The sequence below is a fragment of the Schistocerca piceifrons genome, chromosome 1, assembly GCF_021461385.2.
Source record: "Schistocerca piceifrons isolate TAMUIC-IGC-003096 chromosome 1, iqSchPice1.1, whole genome shotgun sequence".
In the NCBI taxonomy this organism is placed as follows: Eukaryota; Metazoa; Arthropoda; class Insecta; order Orthoptera; family Acrididae; genus Schistocerca; species Schistocerca piceifrons.
In genome coordinates, this window is record NC_060138.1 from 1,166,053,028 (window position 1) to 1,166,076,191 (window position 23,164).

The following is a 23,164-nucleotide window of genomic DNA, read 5'->3' on the forward strand; positions in this document are numbered from 1 at the left end:
AATTACAAAGGATTACAAATAAGTACATGGAAAGCAATTTGGGAACTCTTGACTTTCAGGCGAATTCAAAAAGTAAATGTCGTAATGATTTGAGAGTAAGGCCGAAACTCGTTTATCAAGGAATCTCCACTGTTACTTGTTCCCGCTTCAATGAACACTGGTTTGTGAGTCGACCGAGCTGCTGACTACCTTCGACGGTTTTAAGATGTTTTGGTAAGACAGAATCTGAAAACCTGATGGCTTCGGATGTTTGCCGTAATGGACACACAGTTTCAGTAAGGCGAAGAGCTAGGTGTTCTCGGCTGATTTCTGGAAAAAACTGCCGCTATGGAGGATTCGATTGTTTTCGATGTATGTTTGAGAGGTAGGTATGGTTGAAAAGAAACCTCTCCCCCAAGAAAGAAAAATTACTGAAAAGAAAAATTAATTCAAGTTTTCTGAGCTGAATAATGAGGTACCTAGGATAAATAAACACCTAGAAGAATTGCTTGAAAACGCTAGGAGTGGGTACAGAAGTCATAGTGCCGGTTACGAGGTAAAAGTTCGCAAATGGTTTCCTGGTGCGGCAAAAGTACTTCCTGCGAAGTTCTTGACTAACGAACTCTAGAAGTTTTACCCCATTCCACTATTTTATTTTCAGACGATCTACAGATAACACATACAACTGAAGTCGTGGAGATCAAGGAGGATTTTTAAAGCTTATGCACTATGTGATCAAAAGTATCCGGACACCTGGCTCAAAATACTTACAAGTTCGCTGCGCCCTCCATCGGTAATGCTGGAATCCAGTGTGGTGTTGGCCCACCCTTAGCCTTGACGACAGCTTCCACTCTCACTGGCACACGTTCAATCACGAGCTGGAAGGTTTCTTGGGGAATGGCAGCCCATTCTTCACAGAGAGCTGCACTGAGGAGAGGTATCGATGTCGATCGGTGAAGTCTGGCACGAAGTAGGCGTTCCAAAACATCCCAAAGGTTTTCTATAGGATTCAGGTTAGGAGTCTGTGCAGGCCAGTCCATTACAGGGATGTTATTGTCGCGTAACCACTCCGTCACAGACCGTGCATTACGAACAGGTGTTCGATCATGTTTAAAGATGCAATCGCCGTTCCCGAATTACTCTTCCTGCTGAAGAAGGTGGTTAAAACATCAATGTAGGCCTGTGCTGCGATAGTGCCACGCAAAACAACAAGGGGTGCAAGTCCTCTCCATGAAAAACACGACCACACCACAACACCACAGCCTCTGAATTTTACTGTTGGCACTACACATGCTGGCAGACGACGTTCACCGGGCATTCGCCATACCCAAACACTGCCATCGGAAAGCCACATTGTGTACCGTGATTCGTCACTCCACACAACGTTTTTCCACTGTTCAATCGTCCAATGTTTACGCTCCTTATACCAAGCGAGGCGTCGTTTGGCATTTACCAGCGTGATGTGTGGCTTATGAGGAGCTGCTCGACCATGAATTCCAAGTTCTCTCACCTTCCGTGTAACTGTCATAGTACTTGCAGTGGATCCTGATGCAGTTTTGAATTCCTGTGTAATGGACTGGACAGATGTCTGTCTATTACACAATATGACCCTGTTCAACTGTCGGCGATATCTGTCAGTCAACAGACGAGATCGGCCTGTACGCTTTTGTGGTGTACGTGTCACTTTACCTTTCCACTTCACTATCACATCCGTAACAGTGGACCTAGGGATGTTTAGGAGTGTGGAAATCTCGCGTACAGACATGACAGAAGTGACATCCAATCACCTGACCACGTTCGAAGTCCGTGAGTTCCGCGGGGCGCTCCATTCTGCTCTCTCACGATGTCTAATGACTACTGAGGTCGGTGATATGGGTACCTGGCTGTAGGTGGTAGCACAATGCACCTAATACGTTTTGGGGATGTCTATGGATACTTTTGAACACATAGTGTAACATCCGGTTGCGATACCGAGTTTATCTAATATTTAAGTAAATCTAGACTCGCCCAACACTCAGATCTATGCAGATGTTGTATACAAAACGTACAAAAGTGACTTACGCATTTTCTCTAGTTGTAAGCGTCCGACCGCCGTGAGACTCCAGAATAGAATCGAGCAGACGATGACGTAAGCACAGCTGGTGGGTGAATGGTGAACTTCTACTTCAGGGAAGTGAGAAATTGATATGTAATCTTGCCCCACGCTTAATTTTACCTCCACCTACCCTAATTTAAAAAAAAATGAAAACCTAAAATACACACTCGATACAAAATATAATTAAGAGGTGACCTTTTGTAGTTTGTTATAGTTCTGTATTTACCAGTTTCAAACGTGAGTTGCGTCATAAAGCAGGTCAACGATTTATATCCAAAATATAAACTGATTTTATAGCCATCCTAATCAGATTTTGATCTTTTGCAACGTAGGATCGAATTCAGTATCCCAGCACGGAATTAATTGTGAAAACAGTATTATGTTCCATTGAATAGTTTAGTGGATATCAGTTTTTCGATTTTCCTGAAAAATTTAAATCAATGGACATTATACGTTTCGCTTAATTATTCCTCATATTCTGAACGCATTCACGCTATCGAGTCCGACCGTTGCTTCATTACTGAAGTAATCTGCAATAGAACTATTTATTTACTCGGCAATTTGTGCTGCGTTTATTGTGATGTAAAAGAAAACACGAAGGTGACTATAGGGAAAACCGTACCGATATCTAAATAATAGGTACTACATGTAAGTGACAACTATATATTGTTTGCAAGTTTTAGAAGAAGTACACAGAAAAACTTTGATTTCCTGCTCTGGGGAACTGATGAGGCATGATACTGTTAAGCGTAATGGAATTATGCAGCCGTAACAGTGGTCATTCTCGAAAGTAATAGTTAAAGGAGGTTCTTAGAGGTGAGAGCCTATGGAAAGATCACTTGGCTTTCATTACGTCGATTGTATTTTTTTTTTTTAATTTATTCATACGACTTCACTCAAAAAGTATTACAGATTAAAATCCTCGGACTCGGCAAATTCGAGAATGTCATGAACCACAGAATCCTCTACAACGGAAACATGTTTTCCAAATTTGATCTTTTTGCATCGTTAGTGCCCTTCATTTCAATTTTTAGTAGTTTGTTGAGGACTCCAGCTGTGTTATCTATTTCTTTTATTTAGACAACAGGGCCCTTAATTGTTGTGCTATTAATCCGCCATAGCAGAATATTCGTCCCGAGTTTTCATACCCACTTTTCATAAATTTATAAGCGTTTTCTTCTCTGTTTTCTTACTTCTAGACTTACCTTGTTTTTAAGAGTAATATGATCGGAGACTTTTAACCTTATGTTTAGTTGCCAAGTGAAGCCAATACCTAGCGTTCAGACAGCACATCTCAAATTTTTACTCAAATAATCATTAGAAGCGGCGTTCCAGATTACTTCCCTTTTCTGCAATCGTCTACAAATTTTAGCTCACTTTCTTTGGAGTCAACAAACTTCATTACACATAAATCGCCTTAAAGCTTAACTTCAAAGGAGTACACACATGTGCACGAGTTGCCTCTAGTCTGCTAAACAAAGAGATTCCCACCAAACCCGGGAAGCAAATTGCTACGATGCACATCCTTCATTTCGAACAAATACGCATGCGCTCTTAGTGTTGGAAATTTCGAGCGCATGCGCAAAGTTGAACGGAAACAAGGCATCGCGCGGACGCACTTTAAGATTTACACCTATCGATGACCTACGTTACTTTTCTAGAAAGAAAAGAATGCGCATTCATGGGCTTAGGTCGTATGAAGGGCAACTATTTTTTCCGTTGTTATCTCCCTCTTTTCTGTTATTTCGAGCTTCGGACGCTGGAGTGTTACCACAACAAAAGGCACAACGTGACGGATGTGTCCTTACAAACCATTTAGCGAATGCGATAGAATAGAAAGCTTTGAAAGAGCGAATGAAACACTACGACAACGTACGGGGCCAAATGTCAGCGGCAGGCAACGATAAATTACTAGCTGCAAGAAATTTTCTGAATGCACTCCGTAATATAACCCGGAAGGAACGAGCGACGGCAATGAGAATGTTGGTCTTACGGAACACGAGGTTTTTAAAAATCGATTCCGCTGTAACGGTCTTCCAGAACAATGCCTGCTCACCTCCCGACGAGGTCGCATTGAAAGTCTCCGTTTCCGCTGTCGTTCTTCGCGATACTGCTTGGTAACAATGGAGAAAATGTCTGGAAATACTGTTACTCACTGGACAAATGGTAATAGTTACATTTCAATCCTTAACCCATCTGCAATTTTTTTATAATGGAGAGATGAGTAATTGCGGACAGTGGGTAGTATTGTAAAACTACTGTATAGTACGGTAGACTATCGTAAGTAAACGTAGAGTACAATAGTTTTCGTAGTAGCTTTGGTCAGTTAAGATCGCAGCCGCGTCAACTGCACATTAGGTGTGTTGTATACCTACCGGACGTTACATCATTTCAATCGCTTAGTTTGCCTTTGCGATCAGTGTCTCACTAGAGTCCCCTAGAAACTGGAAGCGGGGAATTGCCAGTCTTTATGCGAGTTGACACTAAGTGCAACCGCTTACTGTTTGACCTAGAGCTGTGGCCTTAATTTCATTTCATATCCATTGCTACGAATAAATTCCACTCGTGAAGGTCGTTGTATCGCTTTTGCTCGAAACCTTGTGATTTCCGTGCGTCATTAAAAGCACAGCAAGTGGTTATCGGACTACAGTTCATCACATCAATTACGCTCCAATTTCTGTTTCAGAACTAGACATTGAGTGAGATGTCTTTGGCACAGGGACTTTACTTCACTCCGAAATTTCTGTTAGTAAGTTTTCAGGTAATTTCATTGTCGGGGTGATGGCAGATGAGCGTGGTGCGCTTTACGTGGTGCGTTTGACTACTTCTGACAATGCTAAACGTGTAGTAGTGACGTCTTCCGGAGAGTAGAGAAGTGCAATAGTACAGTACCGTCTTGTGGGTAGCAGTAATGTGTGCGATCTGAATATAACGGTAGTAACTTGTATTGTCACTACAGTTACTTTGTGAAGATATAGCCTGCTTAACAGTGAATATTTAATTAAATTAAAATTGCCTTAAATCCAGTGCAGTTCTTTACTCAGAAGCCTTGCTCTAAATACTGTTAATTGGCGTCATTTTGCTCCAACAGTCCACGGGCGTATTGCCGGTCCATAGTGTCCAACGGGCACAATATTTCGGCAGCGCACCTGACGATTGCGACATGTTTGATCGCCGAAAATTGTGCCCGTTGGGACACAATGGACCGGTAGTACACCCATGGACTGTTCGAGCATGAAATACGCCAGGAGAAACTGAAGAATCACGGTATCATTTTGATTTGCAGTTACATCCCTTTTGTGTGGATTTGTGTAAACACGGAAAAGAATGATAGATAGTGAATGCATACATTTTAAAGAGGGATGTGGACGTCAATACTTCGTGGTTGAGTCAGGTAATAAGGCAATGTGTATAATTTGTAACAATATCAGGTCTCAAAGAATACAATATAAAACTTCATTATGAGAAAAACATTTTCAAAGTTATTCCAAATTTAGCAGAAATGTACGCCGTTTCAAATCTCACCACATGTTGTTTAAGAAAGTAAAAGCTAAGCGAGAAGCAGCAAATCGTGCTAGTTTCCATATGGCTCACTCAGCAGCAAAACATGAAAAACTATTTACTAATGGCGAATTAATAAACGATTGCTTGGTTTCAACAGTTGAAGAAATGTGTCCACAAGAAAAAATTACGAAGTGTCTGAAGAGCGTTTTGACGTTCATAGCGTTCACAGCACGATCAGGGGAAAAGAAATTTTTAAAAGAGTAGGAAAAGAATTTGGAATAATAAAAGTTAAGGTTCATTGCAAGTTATGTTGGAAAAATAAGTGTGAAAAAAAAGTGTCATTGCTCTCGTATTAAAGGCTGTAGGAAATGTTGGTGAATCAAAAACATTAATTATACACTGCATCATTCATCAACAATCCTTGTGCGCAAAATGCCTGGATATGTCAGAAGTTTTAAAGCCACTCATTTCAGCTGTTAATTGCATAAGATTACATGCTCTCACTCACCGTCAATTCCGTGAATTTACTGAAGAGATGTCCGCCTCTGTAGCACAACGGTAGCGTTACTGCCCACCACGTAAGGGAGGCCGGGTTCGATTCCCGGTAGGGTACTAGGTGTTGTGTCCCCTTCATCATCATTGACAGCCAAGTCGCCGAAGTGGTGTCAAGGAAAAACACTTGCAATACGGAAGCCAAACCCCTAAGAGGATATCTCGGCCAATAAATGCCATACGATCATTCCATTTTCATTGAAGAGATTCAAGACAGTAACTTACCATATTCCCGGCCGCTGTAGCGAAGGGGGTCTAAGCGCTTCAGTCCGGAACCGCGCGAGTGCTACGGTCACTGGTTCGAATCCTGCCTCGGGCATGGATGTGTGTGATGTCCTTAGGTTAGTTAGGTTTAAGTAGTTCTAAGTTCTAGGGGACTGATGACCTCAGATGTTAAGTCCCATAGTGCTCAGAGCCATTTTTTGAACTAACCATATTAAACAGCAATACATTGCCTTTGGTGTGGGAAAGCTCTGACGCAATTTTCTGTGCTACGAACAACAATCGAAATTTTCTTGAATGAAAGGAACCGACTTCTGATTTACACAACAATGAATGATTATGAAAGTTATAATTTTATACTTATTAAACTAAACATGCGAACGATATCAGTTTGAAATTACAAGGAAAAATCCAGGCACAGCCTGATTTGTACACTATACAAAATCCTTTCCACAAAATACATTTCACGCGTTTTGATATATGCCGAACATTCTGTCAGTTACCAGGGACTCCATTTCCGGTAAACTTAGCAGTTGAAATTTTGATTGCTTTAAAAATAATTTTTAAGTATCGTTTTTCAAATTTCGATGTAATTGCAAACGATATCAAGATTTTTCGAAATCCTTTTAATGCTGATATAGAAGTTCTTGCTTCAGAACTTAAAATGGGAATGATTGATTTGCAGTGTAGCGATTTCTATAAAGACAAATACACTACTGGCCATTAAAATTGCTACACCAAGAAGAAATGCAGATGATAAACGGGTATTCATTGGGCAAATATATTATACTAGAACTGACATGGGAGTACATTTTCACGCAATTTGGGTGCATAGATCCTGAAAAATCAGTACACAGAACAACCACCTCTGGCCGTAATAACGGCCTTGATACGCCTGGGCATTGGGTCAAACAGAGTTTGGATGGCGTGTACAGATACAGCTGCCCATGCAGCTTCAACACGATACCACGGTTCTTCAAGAGCAGTGATCGGCGTATTGTGACGAGCCAGTTGCTCGGCCACCATTGACCAGACGTTTTCAATTGGTGAGAGATCTGGAGAATGTGCTGGCCAGGGCAGCAGTCGAACATTTTGTTTATCCCGAAACGCCCGTAAAGGACCTGCAACATGCGGTAGTGCATTATCCGGCTGAAATGTAGGGTTTTGCAGGAATCGAATGAAAGGTAGAGCCACGGGACGTAACTCATCTGAAATGTTACGTCCACTGTTCAAAGTGCGAACAAGAGGTGACCGAAACGTGTAACCAATGGCGTCCCATACCATCACGCCGGCTGATACGCCAGTATGGCGATGACGAATACACACTTCCAATGTGCGTTCACCGCGATGTCGCCAAACACGGATGCGACCATCATGATGCGGTAAACAGAACCTGGATTCATCCGAAAAAATGACGTTTTGCCATTCGTGCACCCAGGTTCGTCGTTGAGTGCACCATTGCAGGCGCTCCTGTCTGTGATGCAGCGTCAAGGGTAACCGCAGCTATGATCTCCGAGCTGATAGTCCATGCTGGTGCAAACGTCGTCGATGTGTTCGTGCAGATGGTGGTTGTCCTGCGAACGTCTCCGTCTGTTGACTCAGGGATCGAGACGTGGCTGCACGATCCGTTACAGCCATCTAACAGTCATTGGATCTCGACCAACGCGAGCAGCATTGTCGCGATACGATAAACTGCAATCGCGATAGGCTACAATCCGACCTTTATCAAAGTCGGAAACGTGATGGTACACATTTCTCCTCCTTACACGAGGCATCACAACAGCGTTTCACCAGGCAACGCCGGTCAACTGCTATTTGTGTATGAGAAATCGGTTGGAAACTTTCCTCTTGTCAGCACGTTGTAGGTGTCGCCACCGGCGCCAACCTTGTATGAATGCTCTGAAAAGCTAATCATTTGCATATCACAGCATCTTCTTCCTGTCGCTTAAATTTCGCGTCCGTAGCACATCTTCGTGGTGTAGCAATTTTAATGGCCAGTCGTGTATTTAACTTCATCACTGCTGGAATTTTATAAGAGTCTTCCACTCACACAGTTTGATTATTTGTGTAAGTTAGTTTGTTGCTGTTTTCAACTTTCGGGACTAAAGTGCGCGTCATTTATGTTGGCGGCCGAGTTTAGGTTTGTTCTGCGCATCTGACGTCACAAAACACAGTCAGCCAATGAACAGAGAACGACGTTGCCAGATTTAGACTGCTGTGCAGAGCACGGACGAGTGTCCTCAGTTTTAGAAACGTTCAGTCATAAATAAAGTGATTGAACAAAAGCAATGTCTTGATAGCAGACTTTCTTCTATAGAATGTTTGGAAAAAGCATTCTTTATACCAATTGCTTCATATTCTACTAATTAATTAAACCAAACAAGCAATAAGCTCCTAAATCAGGCGATAGCAAGGAAAAGTGTTGGTATCAATCTCACGAACCACTTTTTCGCAATAAAGAACAGCGGTAATTGTTTAGTTCCTATTGTACTTCGATGAAGCATGAGTAATTCATAGTCATACCAACAGTGTTTGTCAGTATTTTGCGTGACGTGTTACAATTCTCATGGAGTGCAACTGTCAGACGAGTTGCGTTAGTGTGATGGTTAAGGTGTTTGGCTATTGAGCCCAAGGTTAAAAGTTCAAACCTTGTGCAGGGCTTAATATTTTCTTTATTTAAAAACAATATTGAAGTGCCTTACTTCACGAATTTTATTCGTTTGAGTGCAATTTTTTGAAATTTCTAGTGCTTTGTCTCTTCATTAACCCTTTCGCTGCTGCCGACACGTGCTCCCCGCATTCCGCGCTGTGCGCGATTTTGTCATCGCTGAGTACCATACCTTTCATTGATTGAAGTGCTTTAAAATAAAGCCAAACGTGCAACTTTTATTACAGTCGCGAAAGATGGAATATTTCTCAATATTACATACGAAACCTATGTGGTTCAAATGGTTCAAATGGCTCTGAGCACTATGGGACTCAACTGCTGAGGTCATTAGTCCCCTAGAACTTAGAACTAGTTAAACCTAACTAACCTAAGGACATCACAAACATCCATGCCCGAGGCAGGATTCGAACCTGCGACCGTAGCGGTCTTGCGGTTCCAGACTGCAGCACCTTTAACCGCACGGCCACTTCAGCCGGCAAACCTATGTGGTGCTTACATTAAATGAGATATTGTTATACAGTAAATTTTATATGAAATTAGGTATCTTCTCCACATTTCATTCTCAACATTGTGGCAAATAAAATCGACCATACGGAAAGTATACGCTATGGACTTTTACCTCTGCAAACTCTTCAAAATTTCGTGCAATGGTTTACTATATTTAATGCTGCATAATAACTGCATTGAACATAGAAATAAAATTAAGTCATTTATGGGGGTAAGGTATCAGTCAAGAAGATGTGTGAAAATCTAATTTTTGGGCCAAGTGTGTCAAAGCACTGGGAACACCATATGTCTGCACAGGCGAGCAGTGCAGTGACAAAATCGCGCACAGCGCGGAATGCAGGGGGCGCGTCTGTGTAGCAGCGAAAGGGTTAATGCGACCGTGGTGGCTTTACTTCATAAACTGCGCGCTCCCCCCTAAACGTAAGTTTGCGAACTATGCTATACTATGGCGCTGCTTCTCTTCGCGCGTACGTCGTGTGCAACTGGCAACGCAGCAATCTCCCGCGTCTGGGCGGGCATGCGCGAGCCGCCAAGATAAAAGAATTGAACTATAGTTATCTCTGTGGAAAAAACGTTCTTCAAAATGATTTATGCTACAAATATTTACAGATCTCTAAACTAAATGATCAGCATCCTAAGTAGCTGCTGATAATTCCCACTAGTTAACTTGATCCGCAGATGATTATAGTTAAAATGTTCAATTACATTATATGTGTCAGTTAATGTGTATGTTAAATGGCCATAAAATAAAAACAACTGATTGTTTGGTACGATTTTCATTGTATATATTACACTGTGCAGTCTTACTTTGTTTAATGAGCATGATTCGTTTCTGAATCTTACTCGTAATTAACATTTGTTACGTAGACCACTTTATTCCATAGGAATCCATGTAAAGTAGGTCACTGTTTTCCAGTCCGAAAATGTAAGTACTTAAACAGTAATGTTATTTTTTTAGTTATAGTACCGTACATTCTATATTACAAGAAAACTATCCAAAGATATTTGTTTATGCCTATGATTCAAAATTTGTTGAAAAGGAACCTAGCATGATAATTAATTAAACTCGTAGTGTCCACAGCTACTGCTTTATGTGAATCTTTACGAATTCGTGTTAGTTAGCGACGACAAATCAGAATTGGAATAGATAAACAGATTCCACAATGGAAAGGGTTACCATAATCCGGCGAAAAAAACTTCTTGCAACATTGTTGCGGAGAATTCGCAGTATCGTCTCGAAAGCCCGAGGCGTGTTATGGGTGACAACAATTGCGGTGCGAAGCACATTGCGATCAGTACCGCAGTTTGTATTTTAATATGGCATTCTACTTTACAGAGTGGTAAGTTGTAGGAGAGCGTCTGACATGCTGTTCATTTACAGTGGCCAAATAGATCGATCCAGGACAGATGGTGGTTTTTGAAATGGTTATTAAAGAGTGAAAAAAGAACAGAAAACATACTCTTTATGAGAAACATCGTTTATTAAACGAGTCAGCTTCTTACATTTGCTTTTCCTCGTTGTGCGAATCACTCATTATGGTAGGTGCTCTAAAGTAATTGCTTTGGTTACATAAATGCACAGAAGGTATGCGAGCAACTAATTTCTATTAATTTATAAAATGTAATTTATATTTTATAGGGATATAAAATACAAAAGGGATAACACTGAACGATGTACGGTTCTAATTGTTTGCAGAGATAACGAAAAAACAAAAAATAAAGATAAATCGTCGTTCCTCTTTTTCCACCACACATGCATTTTTGTTTATTGCCCTACACATGCTACGAACGCTACCAGTAGCCCTATCATTCACTGTCATTTATGTACTGTACGAAAATCACCGAACCGTGGTTGTGGTAGAGCGCAACTCTAGCGGTGGGTAATCGTAGATAATCCACGCTTGAAGCTTCCAGTTAAGCATGGCGACTTCCGACTAACGCTGCCTTACCTGCTCTCGACGTTTAATGAGACAACGCTTGAAAATAATTGGCAAGATGCACGTTTGGAGTTAATGCGAGAGACAGGAAAACAGACGAAGAGCGAGGAAGAGTTGTAGTTGAAGCAGTAGCTCTGTCTGTAGTGGAAGTGATAGGGAGACGGGTGAGACGTGTTCAAAAATGGTTCAAATGGCTCTGAGCACTATGGGACTTAACTGAGACGTGTTGCCAGGCGAATGGATGACAGATGGATCAAAGAAATTCTTTGCTGGTTTCTAAGAGATAAACAAAGACCGAGACGATGACATAATGGGAGATTGCTAGATAGCTTTAGAATACACTTAAGGAGTGAGGAGGATGCGAATCTCACAATACTATAAAAGCATGGAAAAATATGAAGATGGACGTGAGGATGATGATGATGACGAGACAGTTCGTGGTCCTCACGAATCCCGCTCTATTCAGCGCAGCTCCAGGTCGCTGTTCTCTGTCTCACTACACTACCCGTCCAGACACGAGTAGCATCGATCACCTGTAAGACAGGTGCCAACACAAAACCGCGCGTTGCGTAAGCATGAGGTTCTTAACACAGGCCTTACTTGTGTGCTGCCATCAATCAAGCACGTTAACAAAATCTGCATATTAATTGATTCTTGCACCGCTTCCTGGTAGAACAACTTCATAATTACAAACGAAGTGTACAAAATTATGGACGCTCTACAGGATTAATTAATTTCGTTAACTGGTTTTCAGTTTACAAGGCCACATTAGAACCGAACAGACTATCGTCTTCAAACAGGATACAATACTGGGTAACAGCACTGCAAAAATGTTACTGTTTAGCTCCAGCATTTTGAATTACGTTGCTGTTATACTGACAAAGACAACATTTACTGTGTGTTTGTACCTCTCCATGTGCAATAACTTTGGCATTGTGTTCACGAGTGTTGTATCCTCGGTGACGTCGATAGTCAGAATCTGACTTGCAAAACGGAAACCTGTTACAATAAATTAATATTGTAGAACACTGTAGACACTCGTTACATACCTGGTCTTTTTTTGAAACTATAATTTATTCGAACTCGCCATGAACAATTCCCATTTGTCATAAAATCATGAACTTCCGTTTTAAAGCACAGAAAGTTAAATAAAAGAATAATAAGAGTCAATGCAAAGTAGCAAGGAGCTTTATTCAAAGAATTTCTATTGAACGTCCCTTTTGTTTCACAGCTAATACATAAATCCAACGCACGTATTATTAACGTCTTTAGCCTCTGGTAGTCTTTAGCCCCTGGGAGTCTTTGTGTTCGAGATTGAAGTGTCCGAGCTTTTAGCGTTTGAGTCCTGGGTATTCGTGTCCCTTAAGCTCACGGGTCACTGCATGAAATAATTAACTTCATTGGAAGCCGGACTAATTAAATGTAAATTTCTCTAATTTATTATAAAAAGTAAGAAAACTGACAGAATTAAGATAACGTTAAAATCCAGCGAACATCTCAATCGATAAAAGATCGATATCATTATTTCCAACTTAAGGCCTTCTGTTGTTGCCGAAGCTACTATTAAAACATTATAGACCCTGTTTGGACATTTATTACCGAGCTAAAGTGTGACCATTCATAGTAGTGAATCATATCAAATAAACTGGGTTAATAAGAACTTCCGGCCGCCGTGGCCGAGTAGTTCTAGGCCCTTCAGTCTGGGACCGCGCGACCGCTACGGCCGCATGTTCGAATCCTGCCTCGGGCATGGATGTGTGTGATATCCTTAGGTTAGTTAGGTTTAAGTAGATCGAAGTTCTACGGGACTGATGACCTCAGATGTTAAGTCCCATAGTGCTCAGAGCCATTTGAACCCTTTAATAAGAACCGAATTAAGGAAAACTATAGTGTCCTACTATTTCGAACAGTATCACGAGAAGTGAACCGTGTATTGGATTATCTCTGGACAACAATAATAATAATAATAATCGATTCCACATTGATATTAAAAGGAATAATTTTCAACGGACGAAACATCGTACTGTGTTAAGTCAACCCTGTGTATTTTGAAGGAATTAATTCGGTCTACATGTGCTACGCTAATCAAAGATATCAATTCATTTTAAAACTGTTAATGAACATCTTTGGTGGCAACTGCTAAACAGTGCAGCTGGCCGATAGTAATAATTTGAATCTAAACGTATTAACGAAAGAGACTTGTGTAACGCAGAATATAGACTCAAATTAGTGCAAAGAGCGGACGTAATCAACAAATAGTGACTGCAATAGCAGATAGCGTTGTGTAGCCTCGTTTCCATGTATCTCGACGAGGTGAAGAATACTGGCTGGGCACAGAAAATGGACACTACGCTTCCGCTGATTGTGGAAGTCCCAGCACGCAGCAATAGGGGGCGTAACAATATCCAAACTTTTTATTTACAATTAACAAATTTTGCCTGTGTATCGCATACATTTATGAGAAACAACGACGCTCCCACGTGTGGCATGGGAGAAACTCGCCTGTAACCACGTCGGATGGAATCACTTGTTCTGGGGTATTCACTTGTCAGGTACATATATCTCAGTTTGCAGCGCCAACGCTGCTTAAAGATCACAGCTGCAACTTCTGGCAGAAGCTCATTCGCCAGCTCCTTGTGGAAAACCACCGCACTGCTCCCACAGCGCTGAGATCAGCCAGCCGGCAAGAGTTCGCTGTAGGCTGTTGACTCCTCGTCGTGGTGCAACGCACTTGTGAATGAGTAAGGTAAAAAATATACCTAAATGGAGATACAGGCAGTAACAAAAATATATCTAAATACGCATACAGGAAGTAAAGGAACAAGTTATTCTTGAGTCAAGAACACGTTCTTCCACGCAGGGCAAAATTATTTCTTATTGCTGTATACATATAATCGTTATCGACACTGTCGTCGTCATAATTCTCATTATCATAATCAACAAAAACAACAACAACAACAGTAGGAATCAACGTTCATCAATTAATAGATACAGCCTCTTCCAAACTTCTATATATGTTTTTATGGTCATCAGTCCGAAGAAATTATTTTCTACAGCTCTCCACGTCAGTGTGTCCTGTGCAATTCTTTCATTTCTGCAGTACTATAGCAACCTACAACCGCTTCAGTATGTTTATTGTAGTTTGAGATCTTAACAGTGTAATGTATACAGGGTGGTCCATTGATAATGACCGGGCCAAATATCTCACGAAATAAGCATCAAACGAAAAAACTACAAAGAACGAAACTTGTCTAATTTGAAGGGGGAAACCAGATGGCGCTATGGTTGGCCCGCTAGATGGCGCTGCCATAGGTCAAACGGATATCAACTGCGTTTTTTTTTAAAAATAGGAACCCCTATTTTTATTACATATGCCTGTATTACGTAGAGAAATATGAATGTTTTAGTTGGACCACTTTTTTCGCTTTGTGATATATGGCGCTGTAATAGTCTCAAACATATGGCTCACAATTTTAGACGAACAGTTGGTAACAGGTAGGTTTTTTAAATTAAAATACAGAACGTAGATACGTTTGAACTTTTTATTTCGGTTGTTCCAATGTGATACATGTATCTTTGTGAACTTATCATTTCTGAGAACTCATACTGCTATAGCGTGATTACCTGTAAATACCACATAAATGCAATAAATGCTCAAAATGCTGTCCGCCAGTCTCAATGCATTTGGCAATACGTGTAGCGACATTCCTCTCAACAGCGAGTAGTGTGCCTTCCGTAATGTTCGTACATGCATTGACAGTCCGCTGACGCATCTTGTCAGGCGTTGCGGTAGATCACGATAGCAAATATCTTTCAACTTTCCCCACAGAAAGAAATCCAGGGACGTCAGATCCGGTGAACGTGCTGGCCATGGTATGGTGCTTCGACGACCAATCCACGTGTCATGAAATGTGCTATTCAATACCGCTTCAACCGCACGCGAGCTATGTGCCGGACATCCATCATGTTGAAAGTACATCGCCATTGTGTCATGCAGTGAAACATCTTGTAGTAACGTCGGTAGAACATTACGTAGGATATCAGCATACATTGCACCATTTAGATTGCCATCGATAAAATGGGGGCCAATTATCCTTCCTCCCATAATGCCGCACCATGCATTAACCCGCCAAGGTCGCTGATGTTCGATTTGTCGCAGCCATTGTGGATTTGCTGTTGCCCAATAGTGCATATTATGCCGGTTTACGTTACCGCTGTTGGGGAATGACGTATCGTCGCTAAATAGAACGCTTGTAAAAAATCTGTCATCGTCCCGTAATTTCTCTTGTGCCCAGTGGCAGAACTGTACACGACGTTCAAAGTCGTCGCCATGCAATTCCTGGTGCATAGAAATATGTTACGGGTGCAAACGATGTTGAAGTAGCATGTGCGGATTAGCCGCGACAGCAGCTAAAACACCTACTTGGGCATCAACATTTGTTGCAGGTCGTGGTTGACGTTTGACATGTGGCTGATCTCTTCCTGTTTCCTTAAATAACTATCCGGCGAACGGTCCGGACACTTGGATGATGTCGTCCAGGATACCGAGCAGCATACATAGCACAGGCCCGTTGGGCATTTTGATCACAATAGCCACACATCAACACGATATGGACCTTTTCCGCAATTGGTAAACGGTCCATTTTAGCACGGGTAATATACCACGAAGCATATACCGTCCGCACTGGCGGAATGTTACGTGGTACCACGTACTTATACGTTTGTGACTATAACATCGCCATTTATCAAAAAGCGAAAAAAGTGGTCCAACTAAAACATTCATATTTCTTTACGTACTACACGAATATGTAGTAAAAAATGAGGGGTTCCAATCTAAAAAAAAACGCAGTTGATATTCGTTTGACCTATGGCAGCGCCATCTAGCGGGCCAACCATACCGCCATCTGGTTTCCCCCTTCAAGCTAGACGAGTTTCGGTCTTTGTAGTTTTTTCGTTTGATATTTCGTAAGATGTTTGGCCCGGTCGTGATCAATGGACCACCCTATATAAGCGGAGCAGACACGGTGGAGGGATCACCTTAACGAAGATATAGGCTACAAATAGGGAAATCCATTCATATAAGCGACTTTGATGAAGGGCAGATTATTATTACGCAGAAACTGTGAACGAGTATGTCGGAAACGGAAAGAGGTAGCAGGACAGTAAACGTATCATTAGGCCCTAAATGATTGGACGTCCACGACCTCCAGAGAACGTGAAAGGCTTGACTGCTCTGTAAAGTAGGATATGTGGTGATCTGTGGCAGCTGTGTCGAAAGAGTACATTGCTGGTTTCGGAGCTCACTGTTCATCGTACACTGTTGAACATGGAGTTCCGCTGCAGACCACCCCTATGTGTTCACATGTTGACCCAACGACATGGTCAATTACGATTTCAGTGGGCACGGGACTATCGGGATTCGACCGTCGATCAACAGAAATGTGTCGGCTCTTCGTGTGAATGACGTTTTTCTTACACTAGGTCGATGCTCGTCTCCACAAACGCCGTGATTGAGATGAACGGCGGCCATCTAGCGGGCCAACCATACCGCCATCTGGTTTCCCCCTTCAAGCTAGACAAGTTTCGTTCTTTGTAGTTTTTTCGTTTGACGCTTATTTCGTGAGATATTTGGCCCGGTCACGACCTATGGACCACCCTGTACACTTTTGTTAGCGCGTCACGTGGCCGCAACGTCGCCGTGGGCAATGGTTATAATGTTTTGGCTTATCAATGGATGTGAATTTTAAATGCTGTGCAAACGTGACGAGGTTTGCTCGGGATAGACAAGCGTGCAGCAACGTATGCCGCTACCCATCGTTCAGTCGCGCTCTCAGCTACTACGCCGACGGTTCTGACGTCACGTGATAAGCCGAACTCTTCCATTTGAAGCTGCTACCGTAGAGCTCTCATTAGGTAAGACCCCACTGAGCGGAAGTTCGCTGTTTCGTATACCGCAGTTGAACTGCAGCAGCGCTATAATATGCAGCAAATTTTGTATGTAAGTCGTTCGGCAAACTCCGAGCAAAATAGACGACACGGAGATCTTTTCAGAGTCAGATTTAGTAACGAAACAAGAAAGAAATACCTCGAATAGAATTACTAGGCACGAGAGTTCGATAGCCTCACGTGGCTATTGGAGACAAAGCTTTTCCATTAGAAACCTATTTCATGGGATCTTATCCTGATACACAATTAAATGCCCAATCCAAAAACCATATGGTTACAGTCGTAACAGAGTACGAATAGTTCCGGAAAACGCTTTTGGAACACGGTGACAAAAATTTGGGATTTACTGTCGCAAGATCAGTACAGAACATGTAGAGAACGTAATTATTGCCACTTGTGTCTTGCACAGTTTCCTCACACACCATCCAGTGTTGTTTGACAATGAAGAGCCCAAAGAAATACAATTATGAGGCCTTTCTCAAACAGGAGGTAACTTTGTAAATAATCGTGTGGAGATGTGGGATAGATTGAAATATTATCTCAGTTCCCCCGCAAGGTCTGACAAAACGACATGGTAAATAGCGGATGACGTTAAAGAGAAAACATGTAGTAGAAAAAAGAAGTAATATGAGTGCAGTAAAAAAAAAAAAACTAAAGATCTAATTGTCCATTTCGCAAAATTAAGAAAAGGAATTTGTAGGTCAGATATAATTAAATTTTCCTTGTGACGTTTGAGTCTCAAATTTATCTGTGATAATGACAGAAGCTGAAGAAATGTGGCACAAATTTTAATTCATTTCTTCAGCTTCTATCGTTATCATAGAGAAAGTTGAGACTCAAATGTCTCAAGAAAAATTTAATTATATCAGCTCTATAGATCACCCACACCTGAGGTACAGGCAGGATTTCCCAATTACATCCAATGCTAGGTGCTTTTCCAATACCGGAGAGCCTTGGCGATATTGATGATTTGAAAAAGGGGAAAATAAACTGAAGACGTGAATTGAAGTTTGTGTTAGTGAGGGCATTTGACAATAACGATCCGAGCAGGTGTGTTACTGACACTGTTATGGCTAGTGTACCTGCCTTGGCAGCAAGAAGAGCTCGGTTCAAGTCCCGACTGTGATACAAATTTTAAGTCATTTCTTCAGCTTCTGTCATTATCGTAGAATTTGTAGGTGTTTTTTACGTTTACTCCCATTTCCTTGTCAGTTTTTTTTTTTTTTTTTTGCCAAATGTTCCTTTTTTTGGTACTATTCATATGATGCTCACTTTGAAGCGCGCGTAACACTGGATATTGACTTATACATGAAATTAACTTTTCCTCGTCTAACACCATTTTGGTAAACAATCTTTCGTTTCGCAAGTCAAAAGAGCGACGGTTTGAGTGATGTGCAGTGTCGCGACACTTGCTGTGCCGCACTAACAACGGAAATACCCGACGCCACACGTCGCGTCATAGTTGGCCAGTTGGTCAACTTTACCTCGCAGTGTTGCGCCATGCAGTTACGCTGCCGCATGGTGTGTGCGTTTTGTCTCACACGATTTCATATAAACAATATACTGTCGCCTCGTGCCGCGCCACCCAGCTGCAATGTAGTTCCACTCAGTAGGGTCTCATCCTTAAGGTGTGTTCACCTGATGCCCTTTTTCTGTTCATCTTCGTGCATGCCTTTACATTTCCAACAGCACAACTACGCATGCGCATTTGTGAATGTATAACTTCCTCGAAATGGAGGCCGTGCGTAATGGAGCATTGCTTCCAGGGGCTTGGTGGGAATCTTTTGAGCTGTTTAGCAGACGACAGGCAACAGGTGCCCATGTGTGGTTTGTTGTGTGCTGTGTTGAGGCTATACTTTAAGGTGGTTAATGTAAAATAATGTCTGTTGACATCAAAGAAAGCACGCTGAAATTAATATACGGTTACAGACAAAGAGAAGACATAGGGAACGCAACTTCTGATGATCATTTGAATTAAAAGTTTAGCCGTTATGCCCAGAGCGTCAAGTATTAGATAAAATGTCTCCGATCAGGTTACAGTAAAAAATAAGTCTCGAGTCACAAAAACAGAGAAGAAGAAACCTATAAATTTATGACATGTATATGAAAACTGTGGACAAATGTAGCACAACAACAGAGGGTGGTTCAAATGGCTCTGAGCACTATGGGACTTAACATCTGAGTTCATCAGTCCCCTAGACTTGGAACAACTTAAACCTAACTAACCTAAGGACATCACACACACCCATGCCCGAGGCAGAATTTGAATCTGCGACAGTATCGGTCGCGCGGTTCCGGACTGAAGCGCCTAGAGCCGCTCGGCCACAAAGGCCGGCCAACAACTGAGGAGCTTGACATCTCGAGAAAAGAGCAAAAGACTAGAAACTAAAATGAAGCACACTTATGATGTAAAAAATACAAAATTAGAAAATGCAACCTTTGTTCTGGTGGATTCTGAGCCTATCACATCCTCCGGTTTACTGAGCCCTAGGATATTAATCTGTGTGTAATCTTTTATGATAAAACAACTTCTATAACATAAAATACAAATGTGGTGAAAGCCAATCGACATTCACATACTGCCTAAGAATTGCTGTTAGGTATTTCTAGGCTTCAGGAATAATCGCTGAAATGCTTTGTTTTGAAATGAGAAACAGTCCAAACTGGTAATGTTACAGCCAGCCTTATCCCTGCAGTTTCCCTAGCGGAAAATATAACTTTCGCTGTCACCTCCTAAAATAAGCAAACAAAGGGTCGTCGTCAGTTTATATTTCTCGTATCTGTGTTATTTATATACTTGTTTAACGGGAGTCGCGTTTGTGTTTTCTTTCAAAAATGGTTCAAATGGCTCTGAGCACTATGGGACTTAACTGCACTGGTCATCAGTCCCCTAGAACGTAGAACTAATTAAACCTAACCAACCTAAGGACATCACACACATCCATGCCCGAGGCAGGATTCGAACCTGCGACTGTAGCGGTCACGTGGCTCCATGTTTTCTTTCTCTGATGTCTTTTCGTCAGAATAAATGCAGCACAAACTCGCGAGCAAAGAAGGGGATGCATAGCAGAATGCTTGCACAATGAGACAACATGTGGGTACTAGACTGTGTAAGTAGACTGTTTAGGTTTTCTTATTGGTAACGCCACGTAGCGCTCTGTATGAAAATCACTGGCTGTGCTGTGTGCAGTCTGTGGCTAGTTTGCATTGTTGTCTGCCATTGTAGTGTTGGGCAGCTGGATGTTAACAGCGCGTAGCGTTGCGCAGTTGGAGGTGAGCCGCCAGCAGTGGTGGATGTGGGGAGAGAGATGGCGGAGTTTTGAAATTTGTAAGACTGGATGTCATGAACTGCTATGTATATTATGATTTTTCAACTCTATTAAGGTAAATACACTGTTTGTTCTCTATTAAAATCTTTCATTTGCTAACTATGCCTAACAGTAGTTAGTGCCTTCTGTAGTTTGAATCTTTTATTTAGCTGGCAGTAGTGGCGCTCGCTGTATTGCAGTAGTTCGAGTAACGAAGATTTTTGTGAGGTAGGTGATTTGTGAAAGGTATAGGTTAATGTTAGTCAGGGCCATTCTTTTGTAGGGATTTTTGAAAGTCAGATTGCGTTGCGCCAAAAGTATTGTGTGTCACTTTAGTGAATGTTTGAGTACGTTCAGTTTTGATCAGCTGTTTGAAAAACAAATAATGTAAGATGTTTATCAGCACAGTAATTCAGAAATTTTTCTAAGGGGACGTTTCAACTGCATAAGTGCGTTCTTCACTAATGTTTGTCCATGCGATTTTATTCCCGTGCGTCTGTTATTTCGCACGAGGAAAGAGACATTGTATGGACATACTTGTAAAGACGGAAATTGTAGGTTGTGTAACGAATGAAGAAGCATATCTGTCTCGTGAGAACATTTACTGTTGCTAAATAGTCCGATAACATTCCACTTTTCTTGTCCTTGTTTGCTAGGCCTACTATCGACGTAATCACAGCGAGTTCAAACGAGGCAAAGTAGGTCGAGCCGCGAAAACACTTGTGCAGGGGAAAACTAGGCATTCATGACCTTTCTATTTGGAACCACCATGTATTTCGGGGATCGTCCGTCGTGGACTGTATAAGGGGCGTTCAAAAAGAAACGAGCCGGAGGCATAATTACAGAAACCAGTACCTGTATGTTAGAAATATTGACCCTGGCTGTTGAGACACTTGTTCTAATGTGACGCAAGGTGGTGAATGGCTGTCTCATAAAATTCCCGGGGCTGCGACGTTAACCAGTTCCGCACGTACAGCTGGACGTCGTCGTTCGAGGTGAATCGTTTGCCCCTCAGAGCCTTTTTAAGGTGACCAAAAATGGCGTAATCACAGCGAGAGAGGTCCGGACTGTATGGAGGGTGGCCGAGAACCATTTGAATATCTGCAGGAGTGCCGCGAATGCATTGGCCATATGAACCTTTGCATTGTCGTGGAGCAGAATGACCCCACGGGTGAGATTGCCTGGTTGTTTTAATTTGATCACTTGGCGAAGGGTGGTCAAGGTTTACGAGTAACGTTAGACATTCATTGTTGTCCCGTGCTGCAGGAAGTGAATCAGAAGAGGGCCATCTTGGTCAAAGAAGAACTTCAGCATAACCTTTCCTGCACTCGTGTGGATGGCCTTGGCTCTTTTTGGTGGTGGTGACCCTGGATGCTTCCATTGGAGTCTTTGTCGTTTTGATTCTAAGTGATGACACCATGACTCATCTCCAGCCACCACTCGTGCCAGGAACGCATTCCCTTCCAGAGCACAGCACTGCCGATCAGCAAGGCATTGGGCCATTTGACATGCTTCCTGGTGTTGTTGAAGACTGTGGGTCACCCATTGGGCACACACTTTGCGCATGTGCAGTCGCTCCTTCATTATGGTGTGGACGCTTCCGACGCTCGGTCCGACACACCGGCTATGGCTTTCACTGTCACTCGGTGGTCCTAGGTAAAAAGTGCATCCACCAGCTGGTCGATGTCATCGGTAATGCAGAGTGGCGTTCCAGACCGTGCATCATCGGCTAACGACACCCACCCCTCCCTGAAGCGCTTGTGCTACCCCTTGATCTTTGCAAGGGATATGCAGTGTTCGCCGTACACTTGTGACATTCGTCGATGTATGTATTCTTATAAGGATATGGTGTCTGTTCTTTCGGACATGCCGGCCGCGGTGGCCGTGCGGTTCTAGGCGCTACAGTCTGGAACCGTGGGACTGCTACAGTCGCAGGTTCGAATCCTGCCTCGGGCATGGATGTGTGTGATGTCCTTAGGTTAGTTAGGTTTAAGTAGTTCTAAGTTCTAGGGGACTGATGACCTAAGATGTTAAGTCCCGTAGTGCTCAGAGCTATTTGAACCATTTGATCTTTCGGACATGTCCGAAAGAACAGATACCATTGATGACCTGCAGCCGTCTAGAACAAAATTAGAATTATATATTAAGACCTTCAGCTGTTGCCGGGCGTTGATATATATCAACGGGGACAAGTGAAAATGTGTGCCCCGACCGGGACTCGAAACCGGGATCTCCTGTTTACATGGCAGACGCTCTATCCATCGTTATTTTTTTTTAAAAATCTCCTTTTGTTCGTTTTCGTTCGTTGTATCTGCTCGGGGCGAACGTTTCGGTTCGTCGTTGATCCATTGTTCAGTTTTTTTATTACAGAGGGCAGCTAACCCTCTGACCGAACACGCTGAGTTACCGTGCCGGCTTAAAGAAAGTAAACTTTTCATTCGGGGGA